The following is a 20,031-nucleotide window of genomic DNA, read 5'->3' on the forward strand; positions in this document are numbered from 1 at the left end:
ACACACACACAGAGATCTTGTTTGGGGAAGTTAAAAGGGGACTTTTTTAAGTGTGTGAGAGCAAAGGTGCATCATGGGAACATGAATCTAGAATCCGATGTGCTGAAAATGCATCAGGTGTAGGGATCCAGTTCTGACATGACTGCCGCCATCTTGGGCATTGGCACCATTGAGCCTGCAGGACTATCCTGACAGGTGCATATTCTCAAACCCAACAGGTCACACAGAGTTGTTAAAATAGCCAACCAAGTATGCCGGGTGAGCCAGTGATGTCTGAATTGTTTCTTAACTGATAAGTTACTAGCTTTGGAAAAGGCCCAGTGCATTCCTGCTGAACATGGCCTATCTTGCTAGTCTAGCTCTAAGCCACGCCTCTTCCTGCCTTGAGGCTAAGGGAACTCACTTTTCCTGCAGTCACCCAAGACATGCTTTTGTTTCTTAAGTTCCAGATAAATTGTACTTTGTGCACCCCTGCATCTGGGCCTTGTTCTCGTGACACCATCTATCATTGCCTGTTGGTTCCCATATATGGTGGCTTGATTTTTCCAGCACATTAGGTAAGAGAGTGTTCTTAATTAACTATGAGTAGAAATGTAGCATTCCAGTTACACTTCTGAATGACCTTTTGGGGGAACATACACTATTATTAAAACTTACATGTCGATGATGTCTAATTAAGAGAAATCTGAAGTCCCAGATTCTGTTTCCTGGTCATTATTTAACAGTCTCTTCCTACCACAAAATTTCCAGCCTGTTTGGGTTTTTTGTTATGGGTTGTTGTTCTTTTTTTTCTACAAACCTTGGAAGTATTTCAAGAACTGCTTTTGGTAGTAATTCAATGCTTTCCTGGCTGATATTGATTGAAATAATACACTTCAGAAAAGCATGAAAATTTAAAGAACTATTTTAAACTTCAAAACTGTTTCCATTTGATTTCAGTCTGACAGTTGAAAGTAGCTCTTATATTAAAGAATTCTTTCAGCTACCATAACTAATTTTATAAAAAGGAAGCATTTTCTTATACAGTATTTTATACTTGGCATAAGTAAAAAGAAGACAGAGATAGTATATTCTAAATAAAAGGTCAGCTTATAAGATATAAGGTTAATGTTTAGACGATCTACATTAGTCCTGATTTTAATAAAAGGAACAATTAATCTTGCTTATTATTTGCCAGGCACTGCTGGCTCTTGCCTGTAATCGTAGCTACTGGAGACTGAGATGTGAGATTCTCAGTTTGAAGCCAGAAGGTTGAGATCTGAGGAGCACAATTCTGCCAGACTGGGCAGAAAAGTTTGTGAGATTTTTATCTCCATTTAACCAGCCAAAAGCCAAAAGTAGAGTTGTGGCTCAAGTAGTAGAGTACCAGCTTTGAGTGAAAACGCTAAGGGATATCATGGAACCCTGAGTTCAAGTCCCAGTACCGAGTGCATGTGTGAGTGCATACACACACACACACACACACACTGTACATATGATTAATCTTGATAGGTTACAACAAGAATATTCAAAATTGCTTTCTTCTCATATGAAAAGGTTTAAATTGTTGAACATATCACTGATATTTGATAGCTCTGATGTTTTCTCATAACTTGCTTTTTTTCTATTTATAGCAATTAAAACCTCAATATCTGGGATTTTCTCTCCCCTATCACATTCTCCTTAATATACCTCTCCAGATTCAAAACTGATAGCCCCAAATTGAGAAACACTGCTATTCATCTAAAGTCCCCATCTTTATTGTCAAACAATCATTTTCTACTTACTCTTGCAATCATCATCCCTTATTCCTTCCTTCCTTCATTTATTCAGAAAATACCAATTAAGCATGTTCCAGTCTCTGAAGTTGAGGCTAGGGATGGAAAGACAAAAATAACTTCTTGGCAAAAGGAGGCTCATCACCTAGTTGATGAGGTAGTTAAATGAGATTGATCAGCAGTAAATGTTGATCCTCGGCTCTACTGTATGTGAAGTCTGGTAATTCTTTGTTCAGAGGCGGTTCAGCACAATGTAGATTTGCTAGCAGCATCTCTGACCTCTTTCCATTAGAATGCCAGTAGCAACAGCCCAGATGTGACAACCAAAATGTTTCTCGACATCTTGTCTCCTTTGGAGTCAAATTTCCCCAGGCTGAAAACTCTTATAAACCAATGTGCCAGATTCAGTAATAACACACTGCCTAGAGTTGAAGATAAGAAACGATTGGAGAAGCCTGTCTAGAAAAGATGGGAATTTGAGCTAAATCTTCAAGGACATGCAGCAATTAACCAGCTTTGTATTGTTTCTGGAAAATGTCAAATGAGAGAAATGGACACCAAAATGAGATTCTGCATCAGTCGTTTGCAGTTATTATAAGGGACTTAGAAAACATGAGGACTTTCAAGTTTAAATTTTCTTTTTCAAAAATTATGGGAGGAAGCGATGCCAAAGTTGTAGGCAAGTGTTAGCTCATGGAACAGTACCAGAGAACCGTAGTGTGCCAGAGCAATCCGACTCTATATTAAAAAAAATGGACAGCTGCTGTAGTGTGTCAGGGAGAATTGGATTTTGAATAGATGGTTTTTGTAACTCTGTTAGAGAATAGGATCTAAAGACTAGGAATTGTGCCTATGCGCCACACACTGTGTGATTCCCCCTTTCTAAATCTAACCCACATAAGAGTGATCATTACTATTTCAAGAAATACTTCATGGGTAAATCTATTACTATACCTAGTATTTATAACATCACTAAATGTTCCTCCAGGAATGTTGGAATTGGGAAGAATTCCTGTGAAGAATGCTGGAGGTAAGCAGATGGTTAGGATATATTGAATTATTCCAAATTTCAGAATTGGAAGGTAGGTAAGAATGACGCTAAGAGCCAGCGATACCAAATGACATCCTTCCCTCTAGTTAGTGTCAAAACTCATGTTAGATCCCTCCCAATTCATAATCTAGTGCTCTTTTTAATGCCAGCCTGTCTCTCCTGCCTCATAGTTTCACTCTGCTGAACTCCAAATTCTTCATTTTTAAGTGAACATCAATATCTACCTTGTCTTCCTTACTTAAGTTCTCTGGCGAGCAAATGAGGTAATGTCTGCAAGCCGCTTAGGCAACATAAATGATCGTTAAGGTCCATGGTTAAAATGCTCATGGAAATATATGTTCTGTCCCAGCTTGGCGGATATTTATATTATATCAATTCCTTCTTAAAAACAGTCCTGGTGTTTCTGCATAAATTAGTTATTGATTGGGTTTCAGTGGAACTAGGTGGATTTAGATTTGATCAAAGAAAACACAAGGAATATATTCACTGAATACATGTTTAAAAACAAAACCAAAAATCAGATTCCTCAGGCATTTGGATTCATTTTTTTTTCTTTCATTGTCCAAAACAAGGGCACAGACCTGAAAGGAAGAAATGCTACTTATCTTAAAGGTTTTGTAAAATGCTTGAAAATACAGTTATCGCTATCCTTAACAACAATGAATTCGCTGACACTTGTGAAGTTTCAAAAGAATCTATAGACATGGATAGATATTACACCAGAATTTTCCATGCTGTTATATACACAGATAGGCAGAGGAGAATTCCAGTGGGATGACTCCTTTGAACAACTAACTTACAGTCTAAAAAAAGGATTGCCAGCCAGTACTGGTGGCTCATGCCTGTAATTCTAGCTACTCAGGAGGCTGAGATCTGAGGAGCATGGTTCAAAGCCAGCCCAGGCAGGAAAGTACATGAGACTCTTATCTCCAATAAACCACCAGAAAACCGGAAATGGTGCTGTGGCTCAAGCGGTAGAGCACTCGCCTTGAGCTGAAGAGCGCAAGGACAGCACCCAAGTCCAGAGTTCAAGCCCCACAACAGACCAAAAAATTTAAAAAAGATTATCATGAAGTTGGAACTGGGGTGAGAGGTAGTATACCAATGAAGACAAGAAGAGGGGAAGAATGCATTCTTAATATCTATGTGTGCACATGCACGCACATATGCACACACACACACACACACACACACACACACACACACACACACACACACACACACACACACACACACACACACACACACACACACACACACACACACACACACACACACACACACACACACACACACACACACCAGTCCTGGTCCCTAAACTTGTGTGCTCAAGGTTAGTGCTCTACCACTTTGGGCCACAGCACCATTTGGGGCTTTGGAGTGGTAAACTGGAGATAAATGTCCCACTGAACTTACTGCTTTGACTGGCTTTGAACCACATACTCAGATCTCAGCCTCCTGAGTAGCTAGGATTACAGGTGTGAGTTACTGATGCCCAGCTTGCAGTCACAATACTTAATGCATATATGTAAAAATGGAACTAGGAAAGTCGAAAGGATGGGCGGGGTCGGGAGAGATGGGGGAAATGATGGAAGGGTGACGTTGATCAAGATGCGTTACACTCGTAAGCTGACGTGTTGAATTGAAACTCCTTTGTACAGCTACTTCAAGATAACTTCAAAATAGTGAAACAAAAAACCTTCAATGCTACTATTGTAAGTAGGGATTGTGTCCTTTGCTTGTGGAGACTTCATGTCTATTATTTAGATAAAAGGCTCTTGTCCAGCCAGTGACCAGTGATGCTCCCTTCCATTTCATTCTTTTCTTGACAGTTCATTTCAAGTCCCCAATTTATAAAGGAACTTTTGAATCACGTTTCAGTGTCACAGGCTGGATAAACTCACACTCATCATGTTGTCATTTGCGATTTTAATAAGAAACTTGTCTAAGGCCTTCACCTCATGAACATCTAGTTTCAAACAATTCTAGGGATTTTTTTTCTTTTGATTCTGTTGACAAGTTTCTGAGATCCTTGAGTTTGTTGAATGTTACTCTATATGGTTTACACAATGCTATAAAAGAAGCAAGATCCTTCTACAGAATAAATTAGTTTTGCTTCTCATCCCTTCCTGACCGCTGCTGTACAATCAATTCTAAGATTCTCAATATCAAAAGTATTTATTTTAGCAAATGAAAAAAAAGGCCTGTTGTTCCTGAGAAGTTCAATTGTTTATGTTACGGAGTCCTGCTGCCAACCTCTCCTACTGACTCAGTAAATATTCTTTCCCTTTGTCTTTCACCTTTCTTTTTGCCTGGAATCCTAAATTCCTTTTTATCTCTCAGGCTGGAAGCCAGATTTTTACACATCCGAGCTTCCAATTACATGCAGACTTATGAGCCCAGAGTCTCCGTGGGCATGGGTGTGAAACTATATCCATCTATGTATTTCTTCTGGTATTTTTGTTATTAAAATGTATTAGCTTCACTTTGTGTTCAGGCATTCATTTACATAAGAGGAAAATATAAAATGCCAAGTAGGCATTGCCAACATTTCGTGAAAGTGGAAATTTGTTTCATAGAAACATACATAGAATATCTAATTTTAAGAGAGGGGAAAAAACAACTTTCTTTGGAACGCTACAACAGGAAATTGGTAAAGCTCTCTATTCTCCTGGAAATCAATGATTTTGTGTGGAATGTAATCCTGCTAGGTCTTAATTAAATATCATATTCTGTACACAATAAATTACTATTTTGATCCATTTTGGTAAATAATTTGGGGGGGATTTTAATAGTCTATTAAGAGCTTTCTTTCTCTTTTCTTTGTATTTTTTTGCTAGATACTAACTATATTAATAATGTCTTGGGAGGGGGTACTATGTGCTTTGTTTATTTACTTTCCTGTGTTTCCTTCCTTCATTTCCTGCATATACTTCTCACACCTTGTCACTATGGAGGACAGTGCTTTGTGCCAAGACTAGTCAATTGCTAGAGACAGTAAACAATTCAGCAATACTCCTCTGTACAGACTCATCAGCACGCCTATCCCAAAAAAGTCCATCAAGCACTCCAGGCCTTCCTTCCTGAGAACCAGATACCACACAATGAGGGGCCACCTGAGGCGGATGCTCTTCAAATCAGCCAATCACAGGCTTTGCCCTGCCTCAGCTCTCCATCCGCATAGAAGTCACAACGAAGACTGTGGCTCACTTTTACTTTACTCCTCTGCCGCCCCGCTGGCCTGACCCTTCCCCATGTGGCCAGAAACGGTGAGCCCCAGGGGATGTGGTGGCCCCTACTCTTGGGAACTAGCTATCCAATAGTCACATCTCCCCATCGCCCGGCCATGACATCGCCCAAGGGTACCTTGAAAATGTGCTTGGCTTGGAGACTTATTCGAGATGAAATCAATAGGCCAGAGAAAGGGTCTTCTTAGAGAAGAGGTAGGAATCGCAAGTCACAGAAGATGATAGAACTTTGATTGGGGGTTGGGGTGGGGGGTGTTGTCAAACAGACAGATGACAGATTGAGATTTGACGATGCCACAGCTTCACTTCTAGCTTTTAGGTGGTTAATTGGAAATCAGAATCTCACAGACATTTCTGTCCAGGCTGGCTTCGAACCTCCCTCCTCAGATCTCAGCCTCCTAAGTAGCTAGGATTACAGGTAGAAGCCACCGGCATCCAGCATGAAAATGAGTATTCTGAAACAATAAATTCTTGGCTTCGGCGCCTTGCAGAACTTCCTATCTTTAATGTATAAAATTTTTTTTTTTTTTTTGCTTATGTGGTGCTGAGGAATCGAACCCAGGGCCTCAGGCATGCAAGGCAAGCGCTCTACCACTGAGCCACCTTCCCAGCCCCAATGTGTAAATTTTTTAAAACCTAAAAGTCTGGATCCAGACTTTCCTGTGGGTCAGCTCTGCCTGTTCAAGCACTGAGAACACGTGCTACCTTATGGTGTCTCTGAGCTACATCTAGCAGATGACCTTTACCTTGGGGTAGCTGCCACTTTTGCTTTACAATAAATCCATGTCAGGAGATATATCATGGAAGCACAAAGAATTGAGTCTTATCTTTAGAACATGTGAATAATCCAATTTCTTTTGCTTAACTACAGCTGTCTTCCTTTGTTTTGTTCTCATTAATGAATGCTTGATTAGAGAAAAATAAAATGATTAATTTATACATGTGTCCTTTCAATCAAAGGCAGAACTATTGCCAAAGCTATATTATCTTCCCTTATTAACTTATACAATAATAATCTCTCCAGTCACTATTTAATTCTCAAGGTGAGAAAGCGGCAAACCTTACTGGGCATTGCTTGGCTATAATGTTGTTTTTGCTTTCTTGGATCTGTGTCTAAACATTAAAGATAAGAGGCCCTGTTTACACACATACACACACACACATACACACACACATCTCTTTAGCAGCCAATATTACAGCAATCTGCTGGGTGCCCCTTTTTGTCCATTGATTTCTAAGATGAGTCTGCTAAGAGAAATTTGCAAAAGCATAATAGAACATCACAAGAGTATGTGATTGACAGGAAAGTTAGGATGAATTCACACGGGGGTAGGGAAGATGTCTCTTCATCTCTTTAAAGCTATACTAGTGGACCTATCCATTCAGCTTCCCAGTAGCTGGGATTATTACTTGTTTAGGAATAACAAGAATAACAAGAAACCTTCTCTTGGAAAACGATAGCCACTTCATGAGATGGAAAACCGTAAACATACAAGGCATTTTGAGTTTGTTTTATGTACATCAACACATAATACCTACCATAATTCTATGTGCACTTGTGTGTTTGCGTGTGTTAAATTTATCTATAAGTGACTTTAATAAGCTTTGCTGGTGACTCACATTTTCACATTATTGACATTGAGTATGTTAGACTTCCTTTCCAGCACTCTGGTAGCAACAAGTAGGCTATTCAGCGTTACTGCATAGCTGATTGTCTTATTGGGATCTATGTCTTTCTTTTTCTGGCATTGTACATAGGAATCAATTTCAGATCCCAGAAGAAGTTTTGCAGACATTCGAGCTCTGTGCTAATACTCCTAGCATTCTCAGCCAGCCAGTGGCTCCACACGGGACTCTCAACAAATTGGGCCCGACGTGAGGACATAGCCCAGAAACCAAGTGCAAAGCTAATGACAGAGAGGTGGTGAAATAACATAATCAGTGGAGCTATATTGAGAAGATGGAAGAAATTGGACAGACTGAGCCATCTATGAGGTACTGATGTGAGTTTCCAGACATATAAGCAAGTAAGAGAAGTGGCAGGCAAAACACATTCATAATTAGTCAGTCTTGATCAAATTGGGCCTGGTAGATTACCATCCCAGTTCTGGGTTTATAAGGAGGCTCCAACAAATTTGTCATTATTAATGGACTTGACAGACATCTGCAGCTTGCACAATGTACATTTTTCTCAGTAGCCCATGGAACTTTCTCCAAAAGAGATCACATTTTAGGATATCCAGCAGGTCTCGGCAAATACAAGAAAATTGAAACAATTCCCTGTATTCTAACAGACTATAATGGAATAAAACTAGAATGCAACAGCAAAAGTGACTACAGAAATATTCGAACACATGGAGACTGAAGAACATGTTGTTGAATGATGGATGGATCACTGAAGAAATAAGGATGGAAATCCAAAAGTTCCTGGCATCTAAATCTCATGAAAATGAGAACGCAGCTGCCAAGACCTTCAGGACACAGTAAAGACAGAGCTACGAGAAAAGTTTACAGCTCTGAGGGCCCATATTAAAGAGAAAGTGAGAGAGAGAGAGAGAGAAAGGGAGAGAGAGCTCAAATAAATAGCCTAATGATGCACCTCATGCTCCTAGAATAACAAGAATTGGCCAAATCCAAAATTTACAGATGGAAAGAAATAAAGATTAAGGCAGGAATTAAAGAAATGCTTACAAAAACCACACACACACAATCAACAAACAAAATGAAGAATTGGTTCTTTGAAAAGATAAATAAGATTGATAAGCCCTTCACCAATCAACTAAAAGGAGAAAGAACCAAATAAATAAAATTAGTGATGAAAACCTATATGCAAATGGGCTGGAAAATCCAGAAGAAGCGAATGCATTTCTAGATGCACTTGACCTACCAAAATTGAACCAAGAATATACAAACTGCTTAAATAGGCCTGTCACAAGCAGCAAGATTGAAGCAGGAACATAGTCTCTCGGGAATGAAAACTCAGGACTAAACAGACTCACTACTGCTTTCTACCAGATCGGTACAGAACTAACACAGCAATCAATACTACTCAACTTTTTCCATGAAATAGAAACTGAAGCAACCTGATCAAACTCATTCGAGGAAGCCAGTGTTAACACTTATTTCAAAACCTAGACAGGGACAGAATAGAGAGAAGGGGGAGAGGGGAAGGGAGAAAGGGAAAAGGGAAGGTCATAGGTCAATCTCTTTGCTGAGCATAGATGCAAAATGCTCACTAAAATAACTGCCAATGAATTCAACAACATGCAAAAAGACTGTAAGCCATGATCAAATTTGTCAGAATAACTTTGTGCACACGTGTGGAAAGGGAGCAATGAACGTGTTGAGATGAATTTGGGAAAGGGAATGTGGGGGTCTGAGTCTGATTAAGGTACATTATACACACCTATGGACATGTCAGAATGAAACTTCCCAGTACGACTCACTGATGCTAATGAAAACATGGAGAGATTTAAAAAAGAAAAAAGAAGAACAAAAATGGAATTTGTTATCATGGTCATTGCTTCAGGCCACAATTCAATTCCTACTGTGAGATGATTTCTGCCCATTGGGCGCGGAGACTTGGTTTCTGTCGTGGTATTGCTCCCAGTTGGGTGTGGGGGCGGGGGTGATCTGTTCTGGAATTCAAGGTGGTTGTAGGTGAAGGAAAATAACTCACTTAGGACAACAAGCTTCTCTAGGGGATCTGGACCAGGATGCTGGAAAACCTCTCAGCCCAACGTGTCTCCTCGCCAGGTTATCATCTCGGTCCTGCCTTCCGTGCTGAAGGGCGATGAGCCAGGCGGAGTAGATTTAGGAGTAGATAACTTTGGTTATTCCTCATGATTCACACGCCTCTGTGCAGAGTGGAGCAAGAACGCGATCCCAAGTTTGAAGACAAAGAAGACAGATGTAAAGAGAAGGGAGAAATGACAAAGCTTTTATCTACCCATCAGGCATCTGGAGGTTCAAATAAAGAGGCGATGCTGTTCAGTCAGAGCAGCTGTAAGTCCTTCCTACACCAATGATGCCCACACATGCTTTGCTTGACAATCAGATTGCTTCTTTAATCTTTGAATGCTACTTAGTTTTTTGATAGTTTTGAACAGAAGACAATCAGATAAAAAACAAAGAAGCCATTGCAGTCATGTGATAAAGAATCAGAAGGGTCTATTTATGTAAGGGAGGTGGGGACGATATTTACCTTCCATGCACACATGCTCTGTGAAATCAGAAAATGTATGTTTGGTTCTGCCACCTAGTACATATGTTCTTTACCTGAACTTCTGGAATAATGCAGAATACAGGCCAGCTGTGGGGGCTCATGCCTTTTAGCCTAGCTACTTGAGAGGCTGAAATTGGTAGGATCACCTCTTGAGGCCAGCCTGGGCAAAAATGTCACAAGACTCCATCTCACCCAAGAAACGCTGGGCATAAAGACCCATGTCTCCTTGGCCATGTAGGAAGTATATGTAGGATTGCAGTCTAGGCCCAAACAGAAATGTCCATTCCTATCCCCAAAATAACTAAACAAAAAGCGTTTGGGAAATGCCTCTAGAGAATAAAGCACAGGTGCGGGGCCCTGAGTTCAAGCCCTAGTGCACACACACACACACACACACACACACACACACACACACACACACACACACACACACACACACACACACACACACACACACACACACACACACACACACACACACACACACACACACACGAGAATCTACTGCAATGAAAATATATCACAATGAATCACCAGAGGATGAAATTGTCAGATGCCATTTTTACTTCCTGAGTGCTTCCTAGCCACTGTATGTTGTGGATTATAAAGGCACTCAGGCCATTTTATGATCTGTAACAAAGTGAAATGACGGCTCTGGCCGCCAACCAGGTACAAATAACTCCGATGAGATGAGCAAGGACAGATTTCTGGGTTTCAAGCTGTTAATCACTTCACGTCCAAATGGACACGACAAATCTATTAATTATTGCTTCCGTTTGGGATGCCCACATAAATCATTTCATTAATCCAAAAAGGTTGTGAAAGCCTGGTTCTCATGTATCTTACATTAAAGAAATAGTATGGGGAGGGGAATTTATTTTGGATGTTACTGACATATACCCTCAGGGAGCTCAAAATTTACCCAGAAAATGTATTTGAGACCAAAGAGCCATTTGGGGTTTTTGGTTTTGTTTTGTTGTTGCTTTTCTTTCTGTATCTTTAAGTAGTTGTACCCAGCATCTTGTCCATTTATAAGCACAATGCATCTTGTTTAATGTCACCACTTTCTTCATCTCCCTCTCCCCCAAAGCACCATTCCTGACGACCCTCCAGGCTGCATGGTTCATCTCCAGATTGCTCTCGGGTGGCATGATTAACATGGGATTCAGAAAAAAAGGGAGCGATCACTCCATCCAAAGCCATCACTGTGCGGGAGGGGCGAAGAATCTTGGCTCTGAATCTATTTTGTGTCTCAACCTAGCACAGAAAAACCACTCACCGTTTGATTTCGAGTTTGGGCCTGGTGGGATTTTTCCCTCTGCCTGGTGAAAGGCTCTTGTGAGTTCCTGGGGCTTCTATGATGAGGGACACATCTCCCCTCTCCCCCCACCTCGCCCAGGAACAAAGAGAGCAAATTGAGGACCTAACAAGACTTGCCATCGCACACAATCGAGTTCTCCTCCCTGGTGTAACAAAATGGAAAGAGCGTTGAAAGAGGGAGATGTTTAGAGACGAAAGCACTTTGCATCCAGGCAAATTGTGTTTTCTTTTCATAGGAGTCTCCAGAGCCTGTTTCTTACAAACGCAGGAACCGAGGCTCACCGTGCATTGTTGCTGAGCCTCTGCGGCTGAGTTTGAATACAAAATGTTCTGACCACTTCCACAGGCCATCAATTCTCTTTCTGAGCTCTCTTGGGCTTAAGGACGGAGAGGCTGACTGCAAGCCAAGTATGAGGGAGGCAGCCTAGCTTCTCAGCCCCCTAGGTAACCACCCTCCCTACTCTGAAACCTGAGCTGTTTCCATTCCTACCAGCCTTTACATGGCAAGCTAAGCTCTGCTTGTTGTTTATGCCACAGGAAGAGTCCACAGAGACAGACAATTAGAAAAATACATAGGCCAGCCCAGTATGGTGGCACATACCTATCATCCCAGCTACTTATGAGGTAACAATTGGGAGGATTGTAGTTCAATGCTAGCCTAGACACAAAGTTAGTGAGACTTCATTCTCAACTAATAAAGTGAGTGTGGTGTGGGTCAACATTAATGATCCTAACTACAGGCAGAGGAAGAAGGATCCCAGTCTTAAGGTCATTCACCTTAAGAAAATATAAGATCTTGCCCCACCCCCCCCCCAAAAAAATTAACTAAAAGCAATAAAAGTACTCAACTTGCACAGCAGGTACAAGGCTCTGAGTTCAAACCTGAGTGCCACCAAGAATGATAATAAAGAAAGCACCGGGGCTGGGAAGGTGGCTCAGTGGTAGAGCGCTTGCCTTGCATGCATGAAGCCCTGGGTTCGATTCCTCAGCACCCCATAAGCAGAAAAAACTGGAAGTGGTGCTGTGGCTCAAGTGGTAGAGCACTAGCCTTAAGCTGAAGAGCTGAGGGATAGTTCCCAGTCCCTGAGTTCAGGCCCCACCACTGACCAAAAAAAAAAAAAAAAACTGAGAAAGCACCCAACGCCAGCGAGACAAAAGTCGATTTCCCCCCAAGCAGTACTCTGCAATAAAGGAAGCAATCTAAGAATGCAGTGTGGAAGTCGAATCTGAGGTCCCCATGAGGCCCCAAGGGAAGGAAACATCTCCCCTGGCCCTGTGGATGCCAGCTCTGAGCCCCTGCCACACAGCCCTGCCACTTTGCAAGTCGCCTGTGTCCCTGCCCGCTGCTATAACAAAATGATCAGGTCATGACAAACATCAGACATTCACGCTGCAGGGTGGTGGGTGAAGTGGGGTACTAATCCCTTCTTAATGCAGTGGTACTGGGGATTAAGTGTCTCTGGGTGGGGAGGAGACATAAACATTCAAACCATTGCATACGTCTGAAGTCAGGAAAGCCTCAGAAGAACCAATGGGTTTCAACTCTTTTTTTTAGCTCTCATTTTATAAGCGAGGAGATCCAGGAACACAGTGCTAAGTCATTTGTCTACAGGCCACACAGCTGGTGAACGGTGGACCAAGTCCCCAAGTTCAGCCTCTGCCCTGCCCTCTCTCTAACTTCTGCAGTAGGAGACAAGCTTTTGCTGTCACCGTGCGAGAAACAGGGAGTCCTCTTTTTATCTACAAGCAGTTTAGAGAGAGACTAGCAAGGAAGGTTCTCTGAGGTGGAAATCCCAGTGAAATAGGCCAGGACCAAGCAAGATGAGCAGAACTCCTGAGGGATTCTTAGCTGTCTCCTGACTAGCAAGTACTCGCTGTAGAGAGTAAGCAGGAGGTTTGTTTGCCTGCGTGGGATCTGGGCACAAATTCTCTGATCTATAGTTTTTACATTTGAAGACCTAAATCAGTCCTTTCCAAAGAAGGCTCTGTTCAATCCAAGGGAGGTATTCTTATAAAAGGCCCGATTTCTAATGACTTATTTATTTGGTGTGTGATTTTTTTATTATTATTCTTCTACAATAACAAGACATGTGTTTGATTTTCTAAAGGGAAGATAGCTTTTCATGAAGTCAACAGAAGGAAAAGTAAATAAAAAGAAGCAACCACATTTGTGACTAATGTATAGTAGTTCAAAAAAAAAAAAGACAATCTTGCTGAAAGTTCCCAGTAGTATTAAAATTCAAATCTCAAGCATACATTTTTATGTTCATCTCCATTTTTAAAAAAAAAAAAGGAAATCATTTCAAACTACAATCTACTCTTATCATGTCAAATAACCTCTTGGAAGGAAATTTTCTTCTATTTCTTTCAACATTTCCATTCAGGCAGACTGCAAAGGGACAGCAAGAGCTTCCAGGGCTCACGGCTTTTTATAGACGCTAACTCACCGTTGATATTATATTCTCCTTAAAGGCAGAGGCCGCTTCTTCCACACTGCTGTTGTTAGAGCTAGAAAAGGGCAGGTGTGCAATAAAATGCTTAATAAATAAGTTGGCACAATTACTGGAAATCACAGCTGTAGATAACATTACACTGTACATCGTCTCCATCATCTTACAAAACTCCAGTGAAGAGGTCTGGCTACTGCGACGGATGGCACCCGCTGATTCCCGTGTGATACAATACGATTGAGTTTATGGGAGTGGCCTCTGACGTACATTCATAAGTACATTCCAGAGAATTCTTTAGTAAAAGAGAGAGAGAGATTTCAAGCCGTATCATACCTCCAGGTAAAATACTGGCCGTGATTGTTACGGAAGTGCCATTCCAGCCACAGAGTCACAACAAAGCTCGTACTTTGAAGGTAGTTTGTGATGACTGTGGGTAATAGGCACGTGTTTACGCTAGGTCCCTCTCTCTGTCCCCAAACATGCTGGGTTCCAACAAGAGCTGTCTGTCATAGGATTCATGTCTTCCAGAATGGCAGGGGCTGGGGAGGGGCGGTCTGGTGTACAATGGGCTGGGCTCTGGGCACCTTGGCTGAACGATCACTCTGTGTGTGTGTGTGTGTGTGTGTGTGTGTGTGTGTGTGTGTGTGTGTGTGTGTGTGTGTGTGTGTGTGTGTGTGTGTGTGTGTGTGTGTGTGTGTGTGTGTGTGTGTCTGGGCACCTTGGCTGAACGATCTGTGTGTGTGTGTGTGTGTGTGTGTGTGTGTGTGTGTGTGTGTGTGTGTGTGTGTGTGTGTGTGTGTGTCTCCACTGGAGCCCAGTGGCCTGGCCTAGACATACTGTCCTCCTGTCTGTCAAGAGGACAGGCACACAGGACCTTTGCTACATGCCTGTCCTGTCTTACACAGGAAGAGTCACCAGGGGAGGAGGGATCCTCTAGAGGGCGCAGTGGGACCCGGGATGGAGGGGAGGGAGGCGCATGGATGCGTCCTAACCCTTCAAGTCCCGTGTCTGAGGATGGGAGTCTGAAGAGCAGGAAGGAAAAGGATGCACAAACGCTTACAGCTCTCATTACGGTGCCTACACGCCACCCAAATACACGCTTGTTTCTACTACTTTGTTTCTAAAGTAGCAAATTAGGGAAGTAAAAAAATAAAGGCTGGGAAGGTGGCTCAGTGGTAGAGCGCTTGCCTTGCATGCATGAGGCCCTGGGTTCGATTCCTCAGCACCACATAAGCAAAAAGAAAAAAGCCGGAAGTGGAGCTGTGGCTCAAATGGTAGAGCACTAGCCTTGAGCTGAAGAGCTGAGGGACAGCGTCCAGGCCCAGAGTTCAGGCCCACAACTGGACCCAAAAAAAAAAGCTTCCTCTCAATTAGATGGGTAGATTCAGCAGACTTTATGGACAATTAAGTCTTTAAATGAAGAATTAGGATTGCAAGTTCGTTAGGTATTTTTTAATCATTTCTGCTGCTGGATAAATAAAAGAAACACCCATCTTGAACTTTCTTCGAAATGTGATTTCAGAATCTGCATAGATCTCTTTAAATGAATAAAATGTATTTTGCAAATGAAAATTTTAAGATGGGATGAAAGATTTAACTGAAAGGTATTATGGAATGTTTTTCTTTCTTTCCATAGTTTTATATATAAATTATTAGCACATTATAAGATATAATACATAAACATATACCAGATAATATGTAATAATCTATAAATATATATAAATAATTATATATGTTGCTATAGATAATGTGCATATTCTGTCTTTTAAGTAATTGTACAGAAGTGCTCCAATTTCAACCTGTCAGTTAACAATGAAGACTTTAAGTCAGTGGCTTGCAAAATATTTAGCTGTAACTTAAACTAGAATAAAACTTAATATTTTTCTAATAAGATACACTCATTTGTTTGTAAAATCTGATGGCTAAGCCAAGTGTGTTGGCACATACCTATAATCCCAGAACTTGGGAAATTGAGGCAAGAAGATTATGACTTCAAAGCCAACCTGAGCTACCTAGCCAAACTTTTCTCTCTCTTCTCTTTCTCTATATATACTATATATATATATATATATATATATATATATATATATATATATATATGTATATATATATGAAAACAAAACTAAACTAACAGGTAAATATTTCCTAAGATTCTCTCTCTCTCTCTCTCTAGTATATATATATTGTATATTTATATGTGTACAAAACTAAACTAACAGGTAAATATTTCCTAAGATCCACTAATATAGTGTATATATTTATGCATATATATTGTGTACATACATGAATACATATATACATATATCTATACATATATATGAAAGCAAAACTAAACTAACAGGTAAATATTTCCTAAGATCCACTAGTACAGTGTATATATTTATGCATATATATTGTGTACATACATGAATACATATATACATATATCTATACATATATATGAAAGCAAAACTAAACTAACAGATAACTATTTCCTGAGATTCAGTCTACACATAGTCAACCAAGCTTCCAAGAAAATATTCAGCAACAAAAGCCAAACTAAAATACGTCCAAATAAACTTGGCATGTTATAAGTGTGCTTTTTACATACTTAATTGGTCATATTTAACTTCTGTCTGCCTACAGTAGCTCTGTGATCTCAGGAATCTTTGATAGCAGCCGAGGAATTTTCGATAGCATTTCCTAAGGCAACATCATTAGAAAAAAACAAGCCTGAGCAGAGTTGTCGGAGCTGGGGGAAGTGCCTTAGGCTCCTGGATCAGAACATCTCTCAAAGTCTAGGACCTGTGGGCTTAAACAGACCAGACGACGCAGATGAAAAATGGACCACTGAGCGCTAACCATCCCTGAGCTGAAAGACAACTATTAAGAAAAGACATCTTAATGATCAAAGTATGTCAGAGACTAAATCCTTAATTTTGACTGATGGTAGCCTATCAACTAGTATACTAAAAGCACATGGGTTGCTCTTTTCAAGACTGTGGGTATAAGTCAGACTGTTCCTAAAATGCAATTGTTGCATAAATATTCATTATCGTTAAAAGTTGTATTGTGCATCTGCTTTTTGGCAAACTTGGTGCCTCCTGTTGAGACTGCAGGATGAATCATGTATGATCTCTGTGTTCCAGTTGCTCAGAGAAGACTGAATTAACGATCTCTTAAGTCATAAAAACAGACTTTCAAGACTAGTTTTTTTTTCTTTCCCCCAGACTGCTTTCAATCCTCTTCCATGGAAGCACATAGCACGCACTGGACCTAGACTTGGGCTGTTCTTCAGGTCCCCTAAGTGTCACCTGTGAGCTGTTTCTGCTGCCAGCTGGAAGTGCTGCAGGGACTCTGCCTTGCTGTTTGCAGACATCACCTTGACAGGGACCCCCATTTCTGCCTGAGCCTTCCCGGTTTATTTATCCCTAAGTGAACCGATGCAAAGCACATGTGCAGATGGGCAGTGCCAGAAAAAGCCAGCCCCATAGAGCAGAGGCCCGAATGATCAGAAAGCACCCGATAAATGAATTCTCCCTGTGATACCCCAGCATTTGTGGCGAGATGGTTGATTCCATCTCTTGAGTGTTTGCTCCATGGCTCTAACAAACAGCATCTGTACAAACCAGACTCGTCCCACGAGCCTTCCTCCTTCTGTGCATCAGTTTCTTTTGAGCACCAGGTCCTTTGGGTCCCTCTTCCCACCTTCTCACTTTGGGCTGTGATATTTACTCTAAAATGTCAGTCCTTTTGCCATGAGGTTCCCTCTGTTATAAATCTTTTCTTCCTGAGAAGCTCTTTGAGGGGGCGGGGGACTCATTGGAGTGTTAAAGTAATAGTCCTTTTCTACAATGTCTACTGATCACATTGTATCATCAGCGTGTTACGCGAGCAATCTACACAGAGAGAGTGGGTCGCTCCAATAGCAAAACAGGCGGATCAGTGTCTCCCCAGCGATAAATGAAGGAACAATGTGGGTTAAAAAACCAACAACAACAAAAAAAACCTCTTGGTTTCAGAAGGTGAACAGTTGGATCTTTAATTACAAAAGACTGAAATCCATTACAACATGATGGGGAGTGTGTTTGATTAGCATACAGAGAAAGAGAGAGAGAGAGAGAGAGAGACAGACAGACAGACAGACAGACAGACAGACAGACAGACAGAGACAGAGAAAACTAGCTGGGGTCTGTGGTTTCAATGCCCTTAACACAGAAGCCTCAAGAGTTCTCACTCCCAATGGGCAACGGATGATCTCCTCCCTAAACATTCAGACAGAACTGGGAGGGACTCGGATCGCTTCTTCTTCAAAACTGAAGGATGACACATGGCTGACCCTACCCTTCACCACCGGAATCCACTGTCACGCATTCCACTTCATGGTTTGGTGATATCTGGAGCCCTCTGGCTTGTTTGTCCAGAACTATGCTCAAAGGCAGGCACGCAAGCACTGTGTGAAAACCCGGTGGTTTTCAACTTACTTTCTTTTTAAGTGTGCCTAGGATTTTCTTTTAATTCCTTGGAGGCTGGGGATATGTTTTCGTCTCCTTCATGTCTTCTCCAGAGTCTGCTACCTTTTTAAGAACACAAAGAGTGTTCTGAAAGCCCCTCTCTCCTTGTGCTCTGAGTTCGGAACGGGTCTCAAGGCCTCTGTGTCCCTGTGAATTCCACAGAAGCTTTTCGCCTCCGCAAGGTCTCACTCGGTAGCTGAACAAAGAGGAATGAGTTTTTCATGAGCTCCCTGGTATGAAGAAACCTCTACGTCATTCTCAGAGGGGCCCAAAAGGGCAGTCCTTTGGCATGAGAGTGTTTCATTTTGTGATGTCATGGAGGGTTAGATCATTTCTGATTCTTTTTTTTAATTGTGAAAATACCATACAGAGGGGTTACAATTACATGGGCAAGATAATGAGTACATTTCTTATCAAGCATTGTTGCCTCCTCCTTTGTTTCCCCTTCCCATCTCCCTCCCACCCGATCCTCCCCCCTCCCCCACCAAAGTTGTAAAGTTCGTTTTTTGACATAATGACTCGTACATCTCATTGTTGCAATGGGTCCTCCTGTATCCCTATTTAAACGATTTGTTTTTTCCCTTCCCCTCCACAAATTATACCAACATCAAATACAGTGAAAGCAGGGGTTATACCGTGGGGGAGGGACATACAAAGTCATTTCTGATTCTTCATGTTTCTTTCCATGTGGACCAAAAAGGATCAGCATCAATTCACTGAACACTCAGCCCTATGCAACGTCCTTACATACTCTCTCCCAAGCAAAGAGGAAAGATAAGGCCGATCAGAAGAAATAGCCTTGTAGGGCCCGGGTGCCACCTGCTCCTGAAGGACACCTCAAGCCACGCCGTGAGATTGCTCTGGACATTTCAGTTTAGGTGGAGTACAGGAGAATCTCTAATTTCCTTTGTTTCTTTTCATTTTTTGGGGGGGGGGTCCGGTCGTGGGGCCTGAACTCTGGGCCTGGGCACTGTCCCTCAGCTCTTCACTTCAAGGCTAGCGCTCTACCACTTGAGCCACAGTGCCACTTCCAGCTTTTTTCTTTTTTCTTATGTGGTGCTGAGGAATCGAACCCAGGCCCTCAGGCATGCAAGGCAAGCACTCTGCCACTGAGCCACCTTCCTAGCCCTCTTTTCATATGTTTTGATTGCTCATATTCGTAAGGCAACATGTAATGTGCTGTCTCATGAATGGATGGGCAAGGATCAGTGGAGAGTCATTGTTATCTCCATCACCTTTAACGTTTACCATTTCTTTTTTGGTTAAAGGCATTCACAATCTTCTCCTCGGAGAACTTTGAAATAGATCGTGCCTTGTGTTCATTATCGTTGGCCTGATACGTAGCTTACTCCTCTGTCTCCAAGCTAGCCCCCAATCCCCCCTCAGCTCTTCCCAGTTTCTGATAACCAACTGACTGTTGACAAAGGAGCCAAGAACAAACAATAGGAAATGACTGGCTTTTTTTTTTTTAATAAACAATGCTGCTG

The sequence above is a fragment of the Dipodomys merriami genome, unplaced genomic scaffold (genome assembly GCF_024711535.1).
Source record: "Dipodomys merriami isolate MVZ:Mamm:240054 unplaced genomic scaffold, mDipMer1.0.p SCAF_134, whole genome shotgun sequence".
Classification (NCBI taxonomy): domain Eukaryota; kingdom Metazoa; phylum Chordata; class Mammalia; order Rodentia; family Heteromyidae; genus Dipodomys; species Dipodomys merriami.